The 22,531-nt window shown below is 46.0% G+C and overlaps 10 non-coding genes across 10 annotated transcripts; all 10 read right to left on the reverse strand.

Moving 5' to 3' along the window:
- Positions 1-278: 278 nt before the first annotated feature.
- On the reverse strand, positions 279-469 carry LOC130316124 (U2 spliceosomal RNA). Its single transcript, XR_008863500.1, has one exon. It is a non-coding gene; the product is annotated as a U2 spliceosomal RNA (small nuclear RNA).
- A 2,092-nt stretch (positions 470-2,561) lies between these two features.
- LOC130316125 (U2 spliceosomal RNA) lies at positions 2,562-2,752 on the reverse strand. Its single transcript, XR_008863501.1, has one exon. It is a non-coding gene; the product is annotated as a U2 spliceosomal RNA (small nuclear RNA).
- A 2,099-nt stretch (positions 2,753-4,851) lies between these two features.
- LOC130316126 (U2 spliceosomal RNA) lies at positions 4,852-5,042 on the reverse strand. The gene has a single exon (XR_008863502.1). It is a non-coding gene; the product is annotated as a U2 spliceosomal RNA (small nuclear RNA).
- A 2,093-nt stretch (positions 5,043-7,135) lies between these two features.
- On the reverse strand, positions 7,136-7,328 carry LOC130316143 (U2 spliceosomal RNA). Its single transcript, XR_008863518.1, has one exon. It is a non-coding gene; the product is annotated as a U2 spliceosomal RNA (small nuclear RNA).
- A 2,078-nt stretch (positions 7,329-9,406) lies between these two features.
- Positions 9,407-9,597, reverse strand: LOC130316127 (U2 spliceosomal RNA). The gene has a single exon (XR_008863503.1). It is a non-coding gene; the product is annotated as a U2 spliceosomal RNA (small nuclear RNA).
- Positions 9,598-11,677: 2,080 nt separating this feature from the next.
- On the reverse strand, positions 11,678-11,868 carry LOC130316128 (U2 spliceosomal RNA). Its single transcript, XR_008863504.1, has one exon. It is a non-coding gene; the product is annotated as a U2 spliceosomal RNA (small nuclear RNA).
- Positions 11,869-13,952: 2,084 nt separating this feature from the next.
- Positions 13,953-14,143, reverse strand: LOC130316129 (U2 spliceosomal RNA). The gene has a single exon (XR_008863505.1). It is a non-coding gene; the product is annotated as a U2 spliceosomal RNA (small nuclear RNA).
- A 2,088-nt stretch (positions 14,144-16,231) lies between these two features.
- Positions 16,232-16,422, reverse strand: LOC130316131 (U2 spliceosomal RNA). The gene has a single exon (XR_008863507.1). It is a non-coding gene; the product is annotated as a U2 spliceosomal RNA (small nuclear RNA).
- A 2,087-nt stretch (positions 16,423-18,509) lies between these two features.
- On the reverse strand, positions 18,510-18,700 carry LOC130316132 (U2 spliceosomal RNA). The gene has a single exon (XR_008863508.1). It is a non-coding gene; the product is annotated as a U2 spliceosomal RNA (small nuclear RNA).
- A 2,084-nt stretch (positions 18,701-20,784) lies between these two features.
- Positions 20,785-20,975, reverse strand: LOC130316133 (U2 spliceosomal RNA). The gene has a single exon (XR_008863509.1). It is a non-coding gene; the product is annotated as a U2 spliceosomal RNA (small nuclear RNA).
- Positions 20,976-22,531: the final 1,556 nt, after the last annotated feature.

The following is a 22,531-nucleotide window of genomic DNA, read 5'->3' on the forward strand; positions in this document are numbered from 1 at the left end:
AGCTGCCTATCATGTCATGCCCTACCTGCACAGGTGTGCTGGCTACTCAAATGATCCAATTAAGGAGGCCATTTAGTCAGCAGCAGCAGAAGTCCTGTGCCTGGACGCTCCAACAGCGGCCAGACACAAGCAGAAGCAGAAGCAGCAGAAGCAGCAGCAGCACCACCTTTTGTTTTTTGGCTGCAGCAGCAGCAGCAAGGCCCACAGGGCTGGCTAGCTGGCTAGCCAGCAAGCAGGTAGCAATGAAAGTAGGAATCTTTCTTTTTAACCCTGTAAGGGGGTGGTGCACTGTACCCGAAGATACTGCCATATCGGGTCAATGCATAGGGCGACGGAAGCAAGCTTCGAAATCGGCCCCCGTTCTCAAAAATCCATTTAATATATGGTCCCCAGATAGGGGACGTATCAGATATTAAACTGATAAGAACAGATACTACACTTGATCTTAGCCAAAAGGCCGAGAAGCGATAACCGTGAAAGGGGCGGGCCCAACAAGGTCCCCTTCATGGGCACTATCACTGCTTGCTGTCAGGGAGGCTGCCAGACAATTTTCCATGCACACTCTGGGCTGGGGGGCAGTCAACCACCAGTACACACAGCAGAACCTAAACCCATACCATTATTGCTAAGCAGCAAGACAGGGGCCCATTGCACTCCCACGGGGCCTTTTTAAATGCAATCCATAACCCGGATTTGCCAGGAACCCTTCTTACTCCTCCTACTTGCATGTGACACTGGGCTTAGGATCTGCATAGGAAACACACACACAAGCACACACCTACCTTTGTTGCCTGCAGATGCCTCCTTGGCTGTCCCCAAACGGTATCAAACCAACACCCACGGGAAGCTGTAAGCATAGAGGACATGCCTGCACCCCATTGGACTTACCTGTGTGGGTTAAATCCGGGTTATTTGACAACCTATGGCGGTGATGGTTCTGCTCAGGCAGAGCAGTGCTGATGCTCCTCATAAAGCTGTCGCTGCTGTGAAGGTTCTAGGTGACATCACAAATCCCTATGGTTACATACACAACAAAGCTGGGTTGTTGTTGTTTACACTCTGCAAGGCCTGTGGAAGTGAGTGACATCATAGCACTGTAGTTCTGAGGGTTCTAGATGGATGCAACAATCTCCTGTTGCTTCTATGAAGGCCATAATAGACGACATCACCAAACAGCTCCATAGTCACATACACAGCAAAGGAGAGATGTTGTTTACACCTAGTGATGTCAGTGGTATTGAGTGACATCACAGCACAGTGCTAAGGCTCCTGGGCCTGGACACAGCAGCGGCTGCAATATCTCAACGGAGAATACGTTTATATATATGTGTGTGTGTGCGCGTATATATATATATATATATATATATATATATATATATATATATATATATCTCCGCCGAAATCACTTTTAAACCCATTTCCACCTTTTTTTCCCTTCTCTTCCTCTTACTTTTTTTTCACGTTTTTTTACGTTTTTCTCCTTTTCGCCTCTTTTCTGGGCGTATTATTCTTCTTTTTCTTCTTTTTTTTCGTCTAATGCATACCCCATCAGTGCAGCAATGCTTATTCAATACCGCCAGCAGATGGAGACACTGGGGGATAATTTTCTAAGGATTTATACTGATTTTTCCTGTCTGAATTTGTCGCACAGAAAGTTGCAGGCCAAATATGTGTGACATTTCTGCGACTTTAGCTTCTAGAGCATTTTTACAACATTATACATAGGTGCTGAATACATAAAAAGCGACTGTTCAGCGACAGACAAGTCGCATCGGCTGAAAGTAGGCCAGAATGTCAGTCCATGTTGGAGCAGGTTTAGATACAGTCTAAAGTATAGATCTCAAAGTCTGTGCACAGAATTTAGCAAGGGCCTCGCACCTTCTGATGCATCAGGTAGGTGCACAATAGCATAGCCTAACCCTCTGTACTTTGGTCTATATTGATGCGGGACATAGACAGCCAGCTGATGACCAATCCATTAGTGCAATGGATGGCTGGAAGCATTTGTCTTTGCCTTTGCAATACCACAGAAGCAATGCATGGTCAATGTACAGCAATGACACACCTGTGTGAACAGCCAGGAGACCACCCCCCCATGTTATGTTACATAGTTACATAGTTAGTACGGTCGAAAAAAGACATATGTCCATCAAGTTCAACCAGGGAATTAAGGGGTAGGGGTGTGGCGCGATATTGGGGAAGGGATGAGATTTTATATTTCTTCATAAGCATTAATCTTATTTTGTCAATTAGGAACATTCAGCACCCACCCGCTATCAAGGCAGCTGCCTATCATGTCATGCCCTACCTGCACAGGTGTGCTGGCTACTCAAATGATCCAATTAAGGAGGCCATTTAGTCAGCAGCAGCAGAAGTCCTGTGCCTGGACGCTCCAACAGCGGCCAGACACAAGCAGAAGCAGAAGCAGCAGAAGCAGCAGCAGCACCACCTTTTGTTTTTTGGCTGCAGCAGCAGCAGCAAGGCCCACAGGGCTGGCTAGCTGGCTAGCCAGCAAGCAGGTAGCAATGAAAGTAGGAATCTTTCTTTTTAACCCTGTAAGGGGGTGGTGCACTGTACCCGAAGATACTGCCATATCGGGTCAATGCATAGGGCGACGGAAGCAAGCTTCGAAATCGGCCCCCGTTCTCAAAAATCCATTTAATATATGGTCCCCAGATAGGGGACGTATCAGATATTAAACTGATAAGAACAGATACTACACTTGATCTTAGCCAAAAGGCCGAGAAGCGATAACCGTGAAAGGGGCGGGCCCAACAAGGTCCCCTTCATGGGCACTATCACTGCTTGCTGTCAGGGAGGCTGCCAGACAATTTTCCATGCACACTCTGGGCTGGGGGGCAGTCAACCACCAGTACACACAGCAGAACCTAAACCCATACCATTATTGCTAAGCAGCAAGACAGGGGCCCATTGCACTCCCACGGGGCCTTTTTAAATGCAATCCATAACCCGGATTTGCCAGGAACCCTTCTTACTCCTCCTACTTGCATGTGACACTGGGCTTAGGATCTGCATAGGAAACACACACACAAGCACACACCTACCTTTGTTGCCTGCAGATGCCTCCTTGGCTGTCCCCAAACGGTATCAAACCAACACCCACGGGAAGCTGTAAGCATAGAGGACATGCCTGCACCCCATTGGACTTACCTGTGTGGGTTAAATCCGGGTTATTTGACAACCTATGGCGGTGATGGTTCTGCTCAGGCAGAGCAGTGCTGATGCTCCTCATAAAGCTGTCGCTGCTGTGAAGGTTCTAGGTGACATCACAAATCCCTATGGTTACATACACAACAAAGCTGGGTTGTTGTTGTTTACACTCTGCAAGGCCTGTGGAAGTGAGTGACATCATAGCACTGTAGTTCTGAGGGTTCTAGATGGATGCAACAATCTCCTGTTGCTTCTATGAAGGCCATAATAGACGACATCACCAAACAGCTCCATAGTCACATACACAGCAAAGGAGAGATGTTGTTTACACCTAGTGATGTCAGTGGTATTGAGTGACATCACAGCACAGTGCTAAGGCTCCTGGGCCTGGACACAGCAGCGGCTGCAATATCTCAACGGAGAATACGTTTATATATATGTGTGTGTGTGCGCGTATATATATATATATATATATATATATATATATATATATATATATATTTCTCCGCCGAAATCACTTTTAAACCCATTTCCACCTTTTTTTCCCTTCTCTTCCTCTTACTTTTTTTTCACGTTTTTTTACGTTTTTCTCCTTTTCGCCTCTTTTCTGGGCGTATTATTCTTCTTTTTCTTCTTTTTTTTCGTCTAATGCATACCCCATCAGTGCAGCAATGCTTATTCAATACCGCCAGCAGATGGAGACACTGGGGGATAATTTTCTAAGGATTTATACTGATTTTTCCTGTCTGAATTTGTCGCACAGAAAGTTGCAGGCCAAATATGTGTGACATTTCTGCGACTTTAGCTTCTAGAGCATTTTTACAACATTATACATAGGTGCTGAATACATAAAAAGCGACTGTTCAGCGACAGACAAGTCGCATCGGCTGAAAGTAGGCCAGAATGTCAGTCCATGTTGGAGCAGGTTTAGATACAGTCTAAAGTATAGATCTCAAAGTCTGTGCACAGAATTTAGCAAGGGCCTCGCACCTTCTGATGCATCAGGTAGGTGCACAATAGCATAGCCTAACCCTCTGTACTTTGGTCTATATTGATGCGGGACATAGACAGCCAGCTGATGACCAATCCATTAGTGCAATGGATGGCTGGAAGCATTTGTCTTTGCCTTTGCAATACCACAGAAGCAATGCATGGTCAATGTACAGCAATGACACACCTGTGTGAACAGCCAGGAGACCCCCCCCATGTTATGTTACATAGTTACATAGTTAGTACGGTCGAAAAAAGACATATGTCCATCAAGTTCAACCAGGGAATTAAGGGGTAGGGGTGTGGCGCGATATTGGGGAAGGGATGAGATTTTATATTTCTTCATAAGCATTAATCTTATTTTGTCAATTAGGAACATTCAGCACCCACCCGCTATCAAGGCAGCTGCCTATCATGTCATGCCCTACCTGCACAGGTGTGCTGGCTACTCAAATGATCCAATTAAGGAGGCCATTTAGTCAGCAGCAGCAGAAGTCCTGTGCCTGGACGCTCCAACAGCGGCCAGACACAAGCAGAAGCAGAAGCAGCAGAAGCAGCAGAAGCAGCAGCAGCACCACCTTTTGTTTTTTGGCTGCAGCAGCAGCAGCAAGGCCCACAGGGCTGGCTAGCTGGCTAGCCAGCAAGCAGGTAGCAATGAAAGTAGGAATCTTTCTTTTTAACCCTGTAAGGGGGTGGTGCACTGTACCCGAAGATACTGCCATATCGGGTCAATGCATAGGGCGACGGAAGCAAGCTTCGAAATCGGCCCCCGTTCTCAAAAATCCATTTAATATATGGTCCCCAGATAGGGGACGTATCAGATATTAAACTGATAAGAACAGATACTACACTTGATCTTAGCCAAAAGGCCGAGAAGCGATAACCGTGAAAGGGGCGGGCCCAACAAGGTCCCCTTCATGGGCACTATCACTGCTTGCTGTCAGGGAGGCTGCCAGACAATTTTCCATGCACACTCTGGGCTGGGGGGCAGTCAACCACCAGTACACACAGCAGAACCTAAACCCATACCATTATTGCTAAGCAGCAAGACAGGGGCCCATTGCACTCCCACGGGGCCTTTTTAAATGCAATCCATAACCCGGATTTGCCAGGAACCCTTCTTACTCCTCCTACTTGCATGTGACACTGGGCTTAGGATCTGCATAGGAAACACACACACAAGCACACACCTACCTTTGTTGCCTGCAGATGCCTCCTTGGCTGTCCCCAAACGGTATCAAACCAACACCCACGGGAAGCTGTAAGCATAGAGGACATGCCTGCACCCCATTGGACTTACCTGTGTGGGTTAAATCCGGGTTATTTGACAACCTATGGCGGTGATGGTTCTGCTCAGGCAGAGCAGTGCTGATGCTCCTCATAAAGCTGTCGCTGCTGTGAAGGTTCTAGGTGACATCACAAATCCCTATGGTTACATACACAACAAAGCTGGGTTGTTGTTGTTTACACTCTGCAAGGCCTGTGGAAGTGAGTGACATCATAGCACTGTAGTTCTGAGGGTTCTAGATGGATGCAACAATCTCCTGTTGCTTCTATGAAGGCCATAATAGACGACATCACCAAACAGCTCCATAGTGACATACACAGCAAAGGAGAGATGTTGTTTACACCTAGTGATGTCAGTGGTATTGAGTGACATCACAGCACAGTGCTAAGGCTCCTGGGCCTGGACACAGCAGCGGCTGCAATATCTCAACGGAGAATACGTTTATATATATGTGTGTGTGTGCGCGTATATATATATATATATATATATATATATATATATATATATTTCTCCGCCGAAATCACTTTTAAACCCATTTCCACCTTTTTTTCCCTTCTCTTCCTCTTACTTTTTTTTCACGTTTTTTTACGTTTTTCTCCTTTTCGCCTCTTTTCTGGGCGTATTATTCTTCTTTTTCTTCTTTTTTTTCGTCTAATGCATACCCCATCAGTGCAGCAATGCTTATTCAATACCGCCAGCAGATGGAGACACTGGGGGATAATTTTCTAAGGATTTATACTGATTTTTCCTGTCTGAATTTGTCGCACAGAAAGTTGCAGGCCAAATATGTGTGACATTTCTGCGACTTTAGCTTCTAGAGCATTTTTACAACATTATACATAGGTGCTGAATACATAAAAAGCGACTGTTCAGCGACAGACAAGTCGCATCGGCTGGGAAAGTAGGGCCAGAATGTCAGTCATGTTGGAGGCAGGTTTAGATACAGTCTAAAGTATAGATCTCAAAGTCTGTACACAGAATTTAGCAAGGGCCGCGCACCTTCTGATGCATCAGGTAGGTGCACAATAGCATAGCCTAACCCTCTGTACTTTGGTCTATATTGATGCGGGACATAGACAGCCAGCTGATGACCAATCCATTAGTGCAATGGATGGGCTGGAAGCATTTGTCTTTGCCTTTGCAATACCACAGAAGCAATGCATGGTCAATGTACAGCAATGACACACCTGTGTGAAACAGCCAGGAGACCCCCCCCCATGGTTATGTACATAGTTACATAGTTAGTACGGTCGAAAAAAAGACATATGTCCATCAAGTTCAACCAGGGAATTAAGGGTAGGGGTGTGCGCGATATTGGGGGAAGGGATGAATTTTATATTTCTTCATAAGCATAATCTTATTTGTCAATTAGGAACATTCAGCACCGCACCCGCTATCAAGGCAGCTGCCTATCATGTCAGGCCCTACCTGCACAGGTGTGCTGGCTACTCAAATGATCCAATTAAGGAGGCCATTTAGTCAGCAGCAGCAGAAGGTCCTGTGCCTGGACGCTCCAACAGCGGCCAGACACAAGCAGAAGCAGAAGCAGCAGAAGCAGCAGCAGCACCACCTTTTGTTTTTTTGGGCTGCAGCAGCAGCAGCAAGGGCCCCACAGGGCTGGCTAGCTGGCTAGCCAGCAAGCAGGTAGCAATGAAAAGTAGGAATCTTTCTTTTAACCCTGTAAGGGGTGGGTGCACTGTACCCGAAGATACTTGCCATATCGGGTCAATGCATAGGGCGACGGAAGCAAGCTTCGAAATCGGCCCCCGTTCTCAAAAATCCATTTAATATATGGTCCCCAGATGAGGGGACGTATCAGATATTAAACTGATAAGAACAGATACTACACTTGATCTTAGCCAAAAGGCCGAGAAGCGATAACCGTGAAAGGGGCGGGCCCAACAAGGTCCCCTTCATGGGCACTATCACTGCTTGCTGTCAGGGGAGCTGCCAGACAATTTTCCATGCACTGGGGGGCAGTCAACCACCAGTACACACAGCAGAACCTAAACCCATACCATTATTGCTAAGCAGCAAGACAGGGGCCCATTGCACTCCCACGGGGCCTTTTTAAATGCAATCCATAACCCGGATTTGCCAGGAACCCTTCTTACTCCTCCTACTTGCATGTGACACTGGGCTTAGGATCTGCATAGGAAACACACACACAAGCACACACCTACCTTTGTTGCCTGCAGATGCCTCCTTGGCTGTCCCCAAACGGTATCAAACCAACACCCACGGGAAGCTGTAAGCATAGAGGACATGCCTGCACCCCATTGGACTTACCTGTGTGGGTTAAATCCGGGTTATTTGACAACCTATGGCGGTGATGGTTCTGCTCAGGCAGAGCAGTGCTGATGCTCCTCATAAAGCTGTCGCTGCTGTGAAGGTTCTAGGTGACATCACAAATCCCTATGGTTACATACACAACAAAGCTGGGTTGTTGTTGTTTACACTCTGCAAGGCCTGTGGAAGTGAGTGACATCATAGCACTGTAGTTCTGAGGGTTCTAGATGGATGCAACAATCTCCTGTTGCTTCTATGAAGGCCATAATAGACGACATCACCAAACAGCTCCATAGTCACATACACAGCAAAGGAGAGATGTTGTTTACACCTAGTGATGTCAGTGGTATTGAGTGACATCACAGCACAGTGCTAAGGCTCCTGGGCCTGGACACAGCAGCGGCTGCAATATCTCAACGGAGAATACGTTTATATATATGTGTGTGTGTGCGCGTATATATATATATATATATATATATATATATATATATATATATTTCTCCGCCGAAATCACTTTTAAACCCATTTCCACCTTTTTTTCCCTTCTCTTCCTCTTACTTTTTTTTCACGTTTTTTTACGTTTTTCTCCTTTTCGCCTCTTTTCTGGGCGTATTATTCTTCTTTTTCTTCTTTTTTTTTCGTCTAATGCATACCCCATCAGTGCAGCAATGCTTATTCAATACCGCCAGCAGATGGAGACACTGGGGGATAATTTTCTAAGGATTTATACTGATTTTTCCTGTCTGAATTTGTCGCACAGAAAGTTGCAGGCCAAATATGTGTGACATTTCTGCGACTTTAGCTTCTAGAGCATTTTTACAACATTATACATAGGTGCTGAATACATAAAAAGCGACTGTTCAGCGACAGACAAGTCGCATCGGCTGAAAGTAGGCCAGAATGTCAGTCCATGTTGGAGCAGGTTTAGATACAGTCTAAAGTATAGATCTCAAAGTCTGTGCACAGAATTTAGCAAGGGCCTCGCACCTTCTGATGCATCAGGTAGGTGCACAATAGCATAGCCTAACCCTCTGTACTTTGGTCTATATTGATGCGGGACATAGACAGCCAGCTGATGACCAATCCATTAGTGCAATGGATGGCTGGAAGCATTTGTCTTTGCCTTTGCAATACCACAGAAGCAATGCATGGTCAATGTACAGCAATGACACACCTGTGTGAACAGCCAGGAGACCCCCCCCATGTTATGTTACATAGTTACATAGTTAGTACGGTCGAAAAAAGACATATGTCCATCAAGTTCAACCAGGGAATTAAGGGGTAGGGGTGTGGCGCGATATTGGGGAAGGGATGAGATTTTATATTTCTTCATAAGCATTAATCTTATTTTGTCAATTAGGAACATTCAGCACCCACCCGCTATCAAGGCAGCTGCCTATCATGTCATGCCCTACCTGCACAGGTGTGCTGGCTACTCAAATGATCCAATTAAGGAGGCCATTTAGTCAGCAGCAGCAGAAGTCCTGTGCCTGGACGCTCCAACAGCGGCCAGACACAAGCAGAAGCAGAAGCAGCAGAAGCAGCAGCAGCACCACCTTTTGTTTTTTGGCTGCAGCAGCAGCAGCAAGGCCCACAGGGCTGGCTAGCTGGCTAGCCAGCAAGCAGGTAGCAATGAAAGTAGGAATCTTTCTTTTTAACCCTGTAAGGGGGTGGTGCACTGTACCCGAAGATACTGCCATATCGGGTCAATGCATAGGGCGACGGAAGCAAGCTTCGAAATCGGCCCCCGTTCTCAAAAATCCATTTAATATATGGTCCCCAGATAGGGGACGTATCAGATATTAAACTGATAAGAACAGATACTACACTTGATCTTAGCCAAAAGGCCGAGAAGCGATAACCGTGAAAGGGGCGGGCCCAACAAGGTCCCCTTCATGGGCACTATCACTGCTTGCTGTCAGGGAGGCTGCCAGACAATTTTCCATGCACACTCTGGGCTGGGGGGCAGTCAACCACCAGTACACACAGCAGAACCTAAACCCATACCATTATTGCTAAGCAGCAAGACAGGGGCCCATTGCACTCCCACGGGGCCTTTTTAAATGCAATCCATAACCCGGATTTGCCAGGAACCCTTCTTACTCCTCCTACTTGCATGTGACACTGGGCTTAGGATCTGCATAGGAAACACACACACAAGCACACACCTACCTTTGTTGCCTGCAGATGCCTCCTTGGCTGTCCCCAAACGGTATCAAACCAACACCCACGGGAAGCTGTACGCAATGCCTGCACCCCATTGGACTTACCTGTGTGGGTTAAATCCGGGTTATTTGACAACCTATGGCGGTGATGGTTCTGCTCAGGCAGAGCAGTGCTGATGCTCCTCATAAAGCTGTCGCTGCTGTGAAGGTTCTAGGTGACATCACAAATCCCTATGGTTACATACACAACAAAGCTGGGTTGTTGTTGTTTACACTCTGCAAGGCCTGTGGAAGTGAGTGACATCATAGCACTGTAGTTCTGAGGGTTCTAGATGGATGCAACAATCTCCTGTTGCTTCTATGAAGGCCATAATAGACGACATCACCAAACAGCTCCATAGTCACATACACAGCAAAGGAGAGATGTTGTTTACACCTAGTGATGTCAGTGGCATTGAGTGACATCACAGCACAGTGCTAAGGCTCCTGGGCCTGGACACAGCAGCGGCTGCAATATCTCAACGGAGAATACGTTTATATATATGTGTGTGTGTGCGCGTATATATATATATATATATATATATATATATATATATATATATATTTCTCCGCCGAAATCACTTTTAAACCCATTTCCACCTTTTTTTCCCTTCTCTTCCTCTTACTTTTTTTTCACGTTTTTTTACGTTTTTCTCCTTTTCGCCTCTTTTCTGGGCGTATTATTCTTCTTTTTCTTCTTTTTTTTCGTCTAATGCATACCCCATCAGTGCAGCAATGCTTATTCAATACCGCCAGCAGATGGAGACACTGGGGGATAATTTTCTAAGGATTTATACTGATTTTTCCTGTCTGAATTTGTCGCACAGAAAGTTGCAGGCCAAATATGTGTGACATTTCTGCGACTTTAGCTTCTAGAGCATTTTTACAACATTATACATAGGTGCTGAATACATAAAAAGCGACTGTTCAGCGACAGACAAGTCGCATCGGCTGAAAGTAGGCCAGAATGTCAGTCCATGTTGGAGCAGGTTTAGATACAGTCTAAAGTATAGATCTCAAAGTCTGTGCACAGAATTTAGCAAGGGCCTCGCACCTTCTGATGCATCAGGTAGGTGCACAATAGCATAGCCTAACCCTCTGTACTTTGGTCTATATTGATGCGGGACATAGACAGCCAGCTGATGACCAATCCATTAGTGCAATGGATGGCTGGAAGCATTTGTCTTTGCCTTTGCAATACCACAGAAGCAATGCATGGTCAATGTACAGCAATGACACACCTGTGTGAACAGCCAGGAGACCCCCCCCATGTTATGTTACATAGTTACATAGTTAGTACGGTCGAAAAAAGACATATGTCCATCAAGTTCAACCAGGGAATTAAGGGGTAGGGGTGTGGCGCGATATTGGGGAAGGGATGAGATTTTATATTTCTTCATAAGCATTAATCTTATTTTGTCAATTAGGAACATTCAGCACCCACCCGCTATCAAGGCAGCTGCCTATCATGTCATGCCCTACCTGCACAGGTGTGCTGGCTACTCAAATGATCCAATTAAGGAGGCCATTTAGTCAGCAGCAGCAGAAGTCCTGTGCCTGGACGCTCCAACAGCGGCCAGACACAAGCAGAAGCAGAAGCAGCAGAAGCAGCAGCAGCACCACCTTTTGTTTTTTGGCTGCAGCAGCAGCAGCAAGGCCCACAGGGCTGGCTAGCTGGCTAGCCAGCAAGCAGGTAGCAATGAAAGTAGGAATCTTTCTTTTTAACCCTGTAAGGGGGTGGTGCACTGTACCCGAAGATACTGCCATATCGGGTCAATGCATAGGGCGACGGAAGCAAGCTTCGAAATCGGCCCCCGTTCTCAAAAATCCATTTAATATATGGTCCCCAGATAGGGGACGTATCAGATATTAAACTGATAAGAACAGATACTACACTTGATCTTAGCCAAAAGGCCGAGAAGCGATAACCGTGAAAGGGGCGGGCCCAACAAGGTCCCCTTCATGGGCACTATCACTGCTTGCTGTCAGGGAGGCTGCCAGACAATTTTCCATGCACACTCTGGGCTGGGGGGCAGTCAACCACCAGTACACACAGCAGAACCTAAACCCATACCATTATTGCTAAGCAGCAAGACAGGGGCCCATTGCACTCCCACGGGGCCTTTTTAAATGCAATCCATAACCCGGATTTGCCAGGAACCCTTCTTACTCCTCCTACTTGCATGTGACACTGGGCTTAGGATCTGCATAGGAAACACACACACAAGCACACACCTACCTTTGTTGCCTGCAGATGCCTCCTTGGCTGTCCCCAAACGGTATCAAACCAACACCCACGGGAAGCTGTAAGCATAGAGGACATGCCTGTACCCCATTGGACTTACCTGTGTGGGTTAAATCCGGGTTATTTGACAACCTATGGCGGTGATGGTTCTGCTCAGGCAGAGCAGTGCTGATGCTCCTCATAAAGCTGTCGCTGCTGTGAAGGTTCTAGGTGACATCACAAATCCCTATGGTTACATACACAACAAAGCTGGGTTGTTGTTGTTTACACTCTGCAAGGCCTGTGGAAGTGAGTGACATCATAGCACTGTAGTTCTGAGGGTTCTAGATGGATGCAACAATCTCCTGTTGCTTCTATGAAGGCCATAATAGACGACATCACCAAACAGCTCCATAGTCACATACACAGCAAAGGAGAGATGTTGTTTACACCTAGTGATGTCAGTGGTATTGAGTGACATCACAGCACAGTGCTAAGGCTCCTGGGCCTGGACACAGCAGCGGCTGCAATATCTCAACGGAGAATACGTTTATATATATGTGTGTGTGTGCGCGTATATATATATATATATATATATATATATATATATATATATTTCTCCGCCGAAATCACTTTTAAACCCATTTCCACCTTTTTTTCCCTTCTCTTCCTCTTACTTTTTTTTCACGTTTTTTTACGTTTTTCTCCTTTTCGCCTCTTTTCTGGGCGTATTATTCTTCTTTTTCTTCTTTTTTTTCGTCTAATGCATACCCCATCAGTGCAGCAATGCTTATTCAATACCGCCAGCAGATGGAGACACTGGGGGATAATTTTCTAAGGATTTATACTGATTTTTCCTGTCTGAATTTGTCGCACAGAAAGTTGCAGGCCAAATATGTGTGACATTTCTGCGACTTTAGCTTCTAGAGCATTTTTACAACATTATACATAGGTGCTGAATACATAAAAAGCGACTGTTCAGCGACAGACAAGTCGCATCGGCTGAAAGTAGGCCAGAATGTCAGTCCATGTTGGAGCAGGTTTAGATACAGTCTAAAGTATAGATCTCAAAGTCTGTGCACAGAATTTAGCAAGGGCCTCGCACCTTCTGATGCATCAGGTAGGTGCACAATAGCATAGCCTAACCCTCTGTACTTTGGTCTATATTGATGCGGGACATAGACAGCCAGCTGATGACCAATCCATTAGTGCAATGGATGGCTGGAAGCATTTGTCTTTGCCTTTGCAATACCACAGAAGCAATGCATGGTCAATGTACAGCAATGACACACCTGTGTGAACAGCCAGGAGACCCCCCCCATGTTATGTTACATAGTTACATAGTTAGTACGGTCGAAAAAAGACATATGTCCATCAAGTTCAACCAGGGAATTAAGGGGTAGGGGTGTGGCGCGATATTGGGGAAGGGATGAGATTTTATATTTCTTCATAAGCATTAATCTTATTTTGTCAATTAGGAACATTCAGCACCCACCCGCTATCAAGGCAGCTGCCTATCATGTCATGCCCTACCTGCACAGGTGTGCTGGCTACTCAAATGATCCAATTAAGGAGGCCATTTAGTCAGCAGCAGCAGAAGTCCTGTGCCTGGACGCTCCAACAGCGGCCAGACACAAGCAGAAGCAGAAGCAGCAGAAGCAGCAGCAGCACCACCTTTTGTTTTTTGGCTGCAGCAGCAGCAGCAAGGCCCACAGGGCTGGCTAGCTGGCTAGCCAGCAAGCAGGTAGCAATGAAAGTAGGAATCTTTCTTTTTAACCCTGTAAGGGGGTGGTGCACTGTACCCGAAGATACTGCCATATCGGGTCAATGCATAGGGCGACGGAAGCAAGCTTCGAAATCGGCCCCCGTTCTCAAAAATCCATTTAATATATGGTCCCCAGATAGGGGACGTATCAGATATTAAACTGATAAGAACAGATACTACACTTGATCTTAGCCAAAAGGCCGAGAAGCGATAACCGTGAAAGGGGCGGGCCCAACAAGGTCCCCTTCATGGGCACTATCACTGCTTGCTGTCAGGGAGGCTGCCAGACAATTTTCCATGCACACTCTGGGCTGGGGGGCAGTCAACCACCAGTACACACAGCAGAACCTAAACCCATACCATTATTGCTAAGCAGCAAGACAGGGGCCCATTGCACTCCCACGGGGCCTTTTTAAATGCAATCCATAACCCGGATTTGCCAGGAACCCTTCTTACTCCTCCTACTTGCATGTGACACTGGGCTTAGGATCTGCATAGGAAACACACACACAAGCACACACCTACCTTTGTTGCCTGCAGATGCCTCCTTGGCTGTCCCCAAACGGTATCAAACCAACACCCACGGGAAGCTGTAAGCATAGAGGACATGCCTGTACCCCATTGGACTTACCTGTGTGGGTTAAATCCGGGTTATTTGACAACCTATGGCGGTGATGGTTCTGCTCAGGCAGAGCAGTGCTGATGCTCCTCATAAAGCTGTCGCTGCTGTGAAGGTTCTAGGTGACATCACAAATCCCTATGGTTACATACACAACAAAGCTGGGTTGTTGTTGTTTACACTCTGCAAGGCCTGTGGAAGTGAGTGACATCATAGCACTGTAGTTCTGAGGGTTCTAGATGGATGCAACAATCTCCTGTTGCTTCTATGAAGGCCATAATAGACGACATCACCAAACAGCTCCATAGTCACATACACAGCAAAGGAGAGATGTTGTTTACACCTAGTGATGTCAGTGGTATTGAGTGACATCACAGCACAGTGCTAAGGCTCCTGGGCCTGGACACAGCAGCGGCTGCAATATCTCAACGGAGAATACGTTTATATCTATGTGTGTGTGTGCGCATATATATATATATATATATATATATATATATATATATATATATATTTCTCCGCCGAAATCACTTTTAAACCCATTTCCACCTTTTTTTCCCTTCTCTTCCTCTTACTTTTTTTTCACGTTTTTTTACGTTTTTCTCCTTTTCGCCTCTTTTCTGGGCGTATTATTCTTCTTTTTCTTCTTTTTTTTCGTCTAATGCATACCCCATCAGTGCAGCAATGCTTATTCAATACCGCCAGCAGATGGAGACACTGGGGGATAATTTTCTAAGGATTTATACTGATTTTTCCTGTCTGAATTTGTCGCACAGAAAGTTGCAGGCCAAATATGTGTGACATTTCTGCGACTTTAGCTTCTAGAGCATTTTTACAACATTATACATAGGTGCTGAATACATAAAAAGCGACTGTTCAGCGACAGACAAGTCGCATCGGCTGAAAGTAGGCCAGAATGTCAGTCCATGTTGGAGCAGGTTTAGATACAGTCTAAAGTATAGATCTCAAAGTCTGTGCACAGAATTTAGCAAGGGCCTCGCACCTTCTGATGCATCAGGTAGGTGCACAATAGCATAGCCTAACCCTCTGTACTTTGGTCTATATTGATGCGGGACATAGACAGCCAGCTGATGACCAATCCATTAGTGCAATGGATGGCTGGAAGCATTTGTCTTTGCCTTTGCAATACCACAGAAGCAATGCATGGTCAATGTACAGCAATGACACACCTGTGTGAACAGCCAGGAGACCCCCCCCATGTTATGTTACATAGTTACATAGTTAGTACGGTCGAAAAAAGACATATGTCCATCAAGTTCAACCAGGGAATTAAGGGGTAGGGGTGTGGCGCGATATTGGGGAAGGGATGAGATTTTATATTTCTTCATAAGCATTAATCTTATTTTGTCAATTAGGAACATTCAGCACCCACCCGCTATCAAGGCAGCTGCCTATCATGTCATGCCCTACCTGCACAGGTGTGCTGGCTACTCAAATGATCCAATTAAGGAGGCCATTTAGTCAGCAGCAGCAGAAGTCCTGTGCCTGGACGCTCCAACAGCGGCCAGACACAAGCAGAAGCAGAAGCAGCAGAAGCAGCAGCAGCACCACCTTTTGTTTTTTGGCTGCAGCAGCAGCAGCAAGGCCCACAGGGCTGGCTAGCTGGCTAGCCAGCAAGCAGGTAGCAATGAAAGTAGGAATCTTTCTTTTTAACCCTGTAAGGGGGTGGTGCACTGTACCCGAAGATACTGCCATATCGGGTCAATGCATAGGGCGACGGAAGCAAGCTTCGAAATCGGCCCCCGTTCTCAAAAATCCATTTAATATATGGTCCCCAGATAGGGGACGTATCAGATATTAAACTGATAAGAACAGATACTACACTTGATCTTAGCCAAAAGGCCGAGAAGCGATAACCGTGAAAGGGGCGGGCCCAACAAGGTCCCCTTCATGGGCACTATCACTGCTTGCTGTCAGGGAGGCTGCCAGACAATTTTCCATGCACACTCTGGGCTGGGGGGCAGTCAACCACCAGTACACACAGCAGAACCTAAACCCATACCATTATTGCTAAGCAGCAAGACAGGGGCCCATTGCACTCCCACGGGGCCTTTTTAAATGCAATCCATAACCCGGATTTGCCAGGAACCCTTCTTACTCCTCCTACTTGCATGTGACACTGGGCTTAGGATCTGCATAGGAAACACACACACAAGCACACACCTACCTTTGTTGCCTGCAGATGCCTCCTTGGCTGTCCCCAAACGGTATCAAACCAACACCCACGGGAAGCTGTAAGCATAGAGGACATGCCTGCACCCCATTGGACTTACCTGTGTGGGTTAAATCCGGGTTATTTGACAACCTATGGCGGTGATGGTTCTGCTCAGGCAGAGCAGTGCTGATGCTCCTCATAAAGCTGTCGCTGCTGTGAAGGTTCTAGGTGACATCACAAATCCCTATGGTTACATACACAACAAAGCTGGGTTGTTGTTGTTTACACTCTGCAAGGCCTGTGGAAGTGAGTGACATCATAGCACTGTAGTTCTGAGGGTTCTAGATGGATGCAACAATCTCCTGTTGCTTCTATGAAGGCCATAATAGACGACATCACCAAACAGCTCCATAGTCACATACACAGCAAAGGAGAGATGTTGTTTACACCTAGTGATGTCAGTGGTATTGAGTGACATCACAGCACAGTGCTAAGGCTCCTGGGCCTGGACACAGCAGCGGCTGCAATATCTCAACGGAGAATACGTTTATATATATGTGTGTGTGTGCGCGTATATATATATATATATATATATATATATATATATATATATATATATATATATTTCTCCGCCGAAATCACTTTTAAACCCATTTCCACCTTTTTTTCCCTTCTCTTCCTCTTACTTTTTTTTCACGTTTTTTTACGTTTTTCTCCTTTTCGCCTCTTTTCTGGGCGTATTATTCTTCTTTTTCTTCTTTTTTTTCGTCTAATGCATACCCCATCAGTGCAGCAATGCTTATTCAATACCGCCAGCAGATGGAGACACTGGGGGATAATTTTCTAAGGATTTATACTGATTTTTCCTGTCTGAATTTGTCGCACAGAAAGTTGCAGGCCAAATATGTGTGACATTTCTGCGACTTTAGCTTCTAGAGCATTTTTACAACATTATACATAGGTGCTGAATACATAAAAAGCGACTGTTCAGCGACAGACAAGTCGCATCGGCTGAAAGTAGGCCAGAATGTCAGTCCATGTTGGAGCAGGTTTAGATACAGTCTAAAGTATAGATCTCAAAGTCTGTGCACAGAATTTAGCAAGGGCCTCGCACCTTCTGATGCATCAGGTAGGTGCACAATAGCATAGCCTAACCCTCTGTACTTTGGTCTATATTGATGCGGGACATAGACAGCCAGCTGATGACCAATCCATTAGTGCAATGGATGGCTGGAAGCATTTGTCTTTGCCTTTGCAATACCACAGAAGCAATGCATGGTCAATGTACAGCAATGACACACCTGTGTGAACAGCCAGGAGACCCCCCCCATGTTATGTTACATAGTTACATAGTTAGTACGGTCGAAAAAAGACATATGTCCATCAAGTTCAACCAGGGAATTAAGGGGTAGGGGTGTGGCGCGATATTGGGGAAGGGATGAGATTTTATATTTCTTCATAAGCATTAATCTTATTTTGTCAATTAGGAACATTCAGCACCCACCCGCTATCAAGGCAGCTGCCTATCATGTCATGCCCTACCTGCACAGGTGTGCTGGCTACTCAAATGATCCAATTAAGGAGGCCATTTAGTCAGCAGCAGCAGAAGTCCTGTGCCTGGACGCTCCAACAGCGGCCAGACACAAGCAGAAGCAGAAGCAGCAGCAGCACCACCTTTTGTTTTTTGGCTGCAGCAGCAGCAGCAAGGCCCACAGGGCTGGCTAGCTGGCTAGCCAGCAAGCAGGTAGCAATGAAAGTAGGAATCTTTCTTTTTAACCCTGTAAGGGGGTGGTGCACTGTACCCGAAGATACTGCCATATCGGGTCAATGCATAGGGCGACGGAAGCAAGCTTCGAAATCGGCCCCCGTTCTCAAAAATCCATTTAATATATGGTCCCCAGATAGGGGACGTATCAGATATTAAACTGATAAGAACAGATACTACACTTGATCTTAGCCAAAAGGCCGAGAAGCGATAACCGTGAAAGGGGCGGGCCCAACAAGGTCCCCTTCATGGGCACTATCACTGCTTGCTGTCAGGGAGGCTGCCAGACAATTTTCCATGCACACTCTGGGCTGGGGGGCAGTCAACCACCAGTACACACAGCAGAACCTAAACCCATACCATTATTGCTAAGCAGCAAGACAGGGGCCCATTGCACTCCCACGGGGCCTTTTTAAATGCAATCCATAACCCGGATTTGCCAGGAACCCTTCTTACTCCTCCTACTTGCATGTGACACTGGGCTTAGGATCTGCATAGGAAACACACACACAAGCACACACCTACCTTTGTTGCCTGCAGATGCCTCCTTGGCTGTCCCCAAACGGTATCAAACCAACACCCACGGGAAGCTGTAAGCATAGAGGACATGCCTGCACCCCATTGGACTTACCTGTGTGGGTTAAATCCGGGTTATTTGACAACCTATGGCGGTGATGGTTCTGCTCAGGCAGAGCAGTGCTGATGCTCCTCATAAAGCTGTCGCTGCTGTGAAGGTTCTAGGTGACATCACAAATCCCTATGGTTACATACACAACAAAGCTGGGTTGTTGTTGTTTACACTCTGCAAGGCCTGTGGAAGTGAGTGACATCATAGCACTGTAGTTCTGAGGGTTCTAGATGGATGCAACAATCTCCTGTTGCTTCTATGAAGGCCATAATAGACGACATCACCAAACAGCTCCATAGTCACATACACAGCAAAGGAGAGATGTTGTTTACACCTAGTGATGTCAGTGGTATTGAGTGACATCACAGCACAGTGCTAAGGCTCCTGGGCCTGGACACAGCAGCGGCTGCAATATCTCAACGGAGAATACGTTTATATATATGTGTGTGTGTGCGCGTATATATATATATATATATATATATATATATATATATATATATATATTTCTCCGCCGAAATCACTTTTAAACCCATTTCCACCTTTTTTTCCCTTCTCTTCCTCTTACTTTTTTTTCACGTTTTTTTACGTTTTTCTCCTTTTCGCCTCTTTTCTGGGCGTATTATTCTTCTTTTTTTTTTTCGTCTAATGCATACCCCATCAGTGCAGCAATGCTTATTCAATACCGCCAGCAGATGGAGACACTGGGGGATAATTTTCTAAGGATTTATACTGATTTTTCCTGTCTGAATTTGTCGCACAGAAAGTTGCAGGCCAAATATGTGTGACATTTCTGCGACTTTAGCTTCTAGAGCATTTTTACAACATTATACATAGGTGCTGAATACATAAAAAGCGACTGTTCAGCGACAGACAAGTCGCATCGGCTGAAAGTAGGCCAGAATGTCAGTCCATGTTGGAGCAGGTTTAGATACAGTCTAAAGTATAGATCTCAAAGTCTGTGCACAGAATTTAGCAAGGGCCTCGCACCTTCTGATGCATCAGGTAGGTGCACAATAGCATAGCCTAACCCTCTGTACTTTGGTCTATATTGATGCGGGACATAGACAGCCAGCTGATGACCAATCCATTAGTGCAATGGATGGCTGGAAGCATTTGTCTTTGCCTTTGCAATACCACAGAAGCAATGCATGGTCAATGTACAGCAATGACACACCTGTGTGAACAGCCAGGAGACCCCCCCCATGTTATGTTACATAGTTACATAGTTAGTACGGTCGAAAAAAGACATATGTCCATCAAGTTCAACCAGGGAATTAAGGGGTAGGGGTGTGGCGCGATATTGGGGAAGGGATGAGATTTTATATTTCTTCATAAGCATTAATCTTATTTTGTCAATTAGGAACATTCAGCACCCACCCGCTATCAAGGCAGCTGCCTATCATGTCATGCCCTACCTGCACAGGTGTGCTGGCTACTCAAATGATCCAATTAAGGAGGCCATTTAGTCAGCAGCAGCAGAAGTCCTGTGCCTGGACGCTCCAACAGCGGCCAGACACAAGCAGAAGCAGAAGCAGCAGAAGCAGCAGCAGCACCACCTTTTGTTTTTTGGCTGCAGCAGCAGCAGCAAGGCCCACAGGGCTGGCTAGCTGGCTAGCCAGCAAGCAGGTAGCAATGAAAGTAGGAATCTTTCTTTTTAACCCTGTAAGGGGGTGGTGCACTGTACCCGAAGATACTGCCATATCGGGTCAATGCATAGGGCGACGGAAGCAAGCTTCGAAATCGGCCCCCGTTCTCAAAAATCCATTTAATATATGGTCCCCAGATAGGGGACGTATCAGATATTAAACTGATAAGAACAGATACTACACTTGATCTTAGCCAAAAGGCCGAGAAGCGATAACCGTGAAAGGGGCGGGCCCAACAAGGTCCCCTTCATGGGCACTATCACTGCTTGCTGTCAGGGAGGCTGCCAGACAATTTTCCATGCACACTCTGGGCTGGGGGGCAGTCAACCACCAGTACACACAGCAGAACCTAAACCCATACCATTATTGCTAAGCAGCAAGACAGGGGCCCATTGCACTCCCACGGGGCCTTTTTAAATGCAATCCATAACCCGGATTTGCCAGGAACCCTTCTTACTCCTCCTACTTGCATGTGACACTGGGCTTAGGATCTGCATAGGAAACACACACACAAGCACACACCTACCTTTGTTGCCTGCAGATGCCTCCTTGGCTGTCCCCAAACGGTATCAAACCAACACCCACGGGAAGCTGTAAGCATAGAGGACATGCCTGCACCCCATTGGACTTACCTGTGTGGGTTAAATCCGGGTTATTTGACAACCTATGGCGGTGATGGTTCTGCTCAGGCAGAGCAGTGCTGATGCTCCTCATAAAGCTGTCGCTGCTGTGAAGGTTCTAGGTGACATCACAAATCCCTATGGTTACATACACAACAAAGCTGGGTTGTTGTTGTTTACACTCTGCAAGGCCTGTGGAAGTGAGTGACATCATAGCACTGTAGTTCTGAGGGTTCTAGATGGATGCAACAATCTCCTGTTGCTTCTATGAAGGCCATAATAGACGACATCACCAAACAGCTCCATAGTCACATACACAGCAAAGGAGAGATGTTGTTTACACCTAGTGATGTCAGTGGTATTGAGTGACATCACAGCACAGTGCTAAGGCTCCTGGGCCTGGACACAGCAGCGGCTGCAATATCTCAACGGAGAATACGTTTATATATATGTGTGTGTGTGCGCGTATATATATATATATATATATATATATATATATATATATTTCTCCGCCGAAATCACTTTTAAACCCATTTCCACCTTTTTTTCCCTTCTCTTCCTCTTACTTTTTTTTCACGTTTTTTTACGTTTTTCTCCTTTTCGCCTCTTTTCTGGGCGTATTATTCTTCTTTTTCTTCTTTTTTTTCGTCTAATGCATACCCCATCAGTGCAGCAATGCTTATTCAATACCGCCAGCAGATGGAGACACTGGGGGATAATTTTCTAAGGATTTATACTGATTTTTCCTGTCTGAATTTGTCGCACAGAAAGTTGCAGGCCAAATATGTGTGACATTTCTGCGACTTTAGCTTCTAGAGCATTTTTACAACATTATACATAGGTGCTGAATACATAAAAAGCGACTGTTCAGCGACAGACAAGTCGCATCGGCTGAAAGTAGGCCAGAATGTCAGTCCATGTTGGAGCAGGTTTAGATACAGTCTAAAGTATAGATCTCAAAGTCTGTGCACAGAATTTAGCAAGGGCCTCGCACCTTCTGATGCATCAGGTAGGTGCACAATAGCATAGCCTAACCCTCTGTACTTTGGTCTATATTGATGCGGGACATAGACAGCCAGCTGATGACCAATCCATTAGTGCAATGGATGGCTGGAAGCATTTGTCTTTGCCTTTGCAATACCACAGAAG

This window comes from Hyla sarda, unplaced genomic scaffold, assembly GCF_029499605.1.
Source record: "Hyla sarda isolate aHylSar1 unplaced genomic scaffold, aHylSar1.hap1 scaffold_1910, whole genome shotgun sequence".
Classification (NCBI taxonomy): Eukaryota; Metazoa; Chordata; class Amphibia; order Anura; family Hylidae; genus Hyla; species Hyla sarda.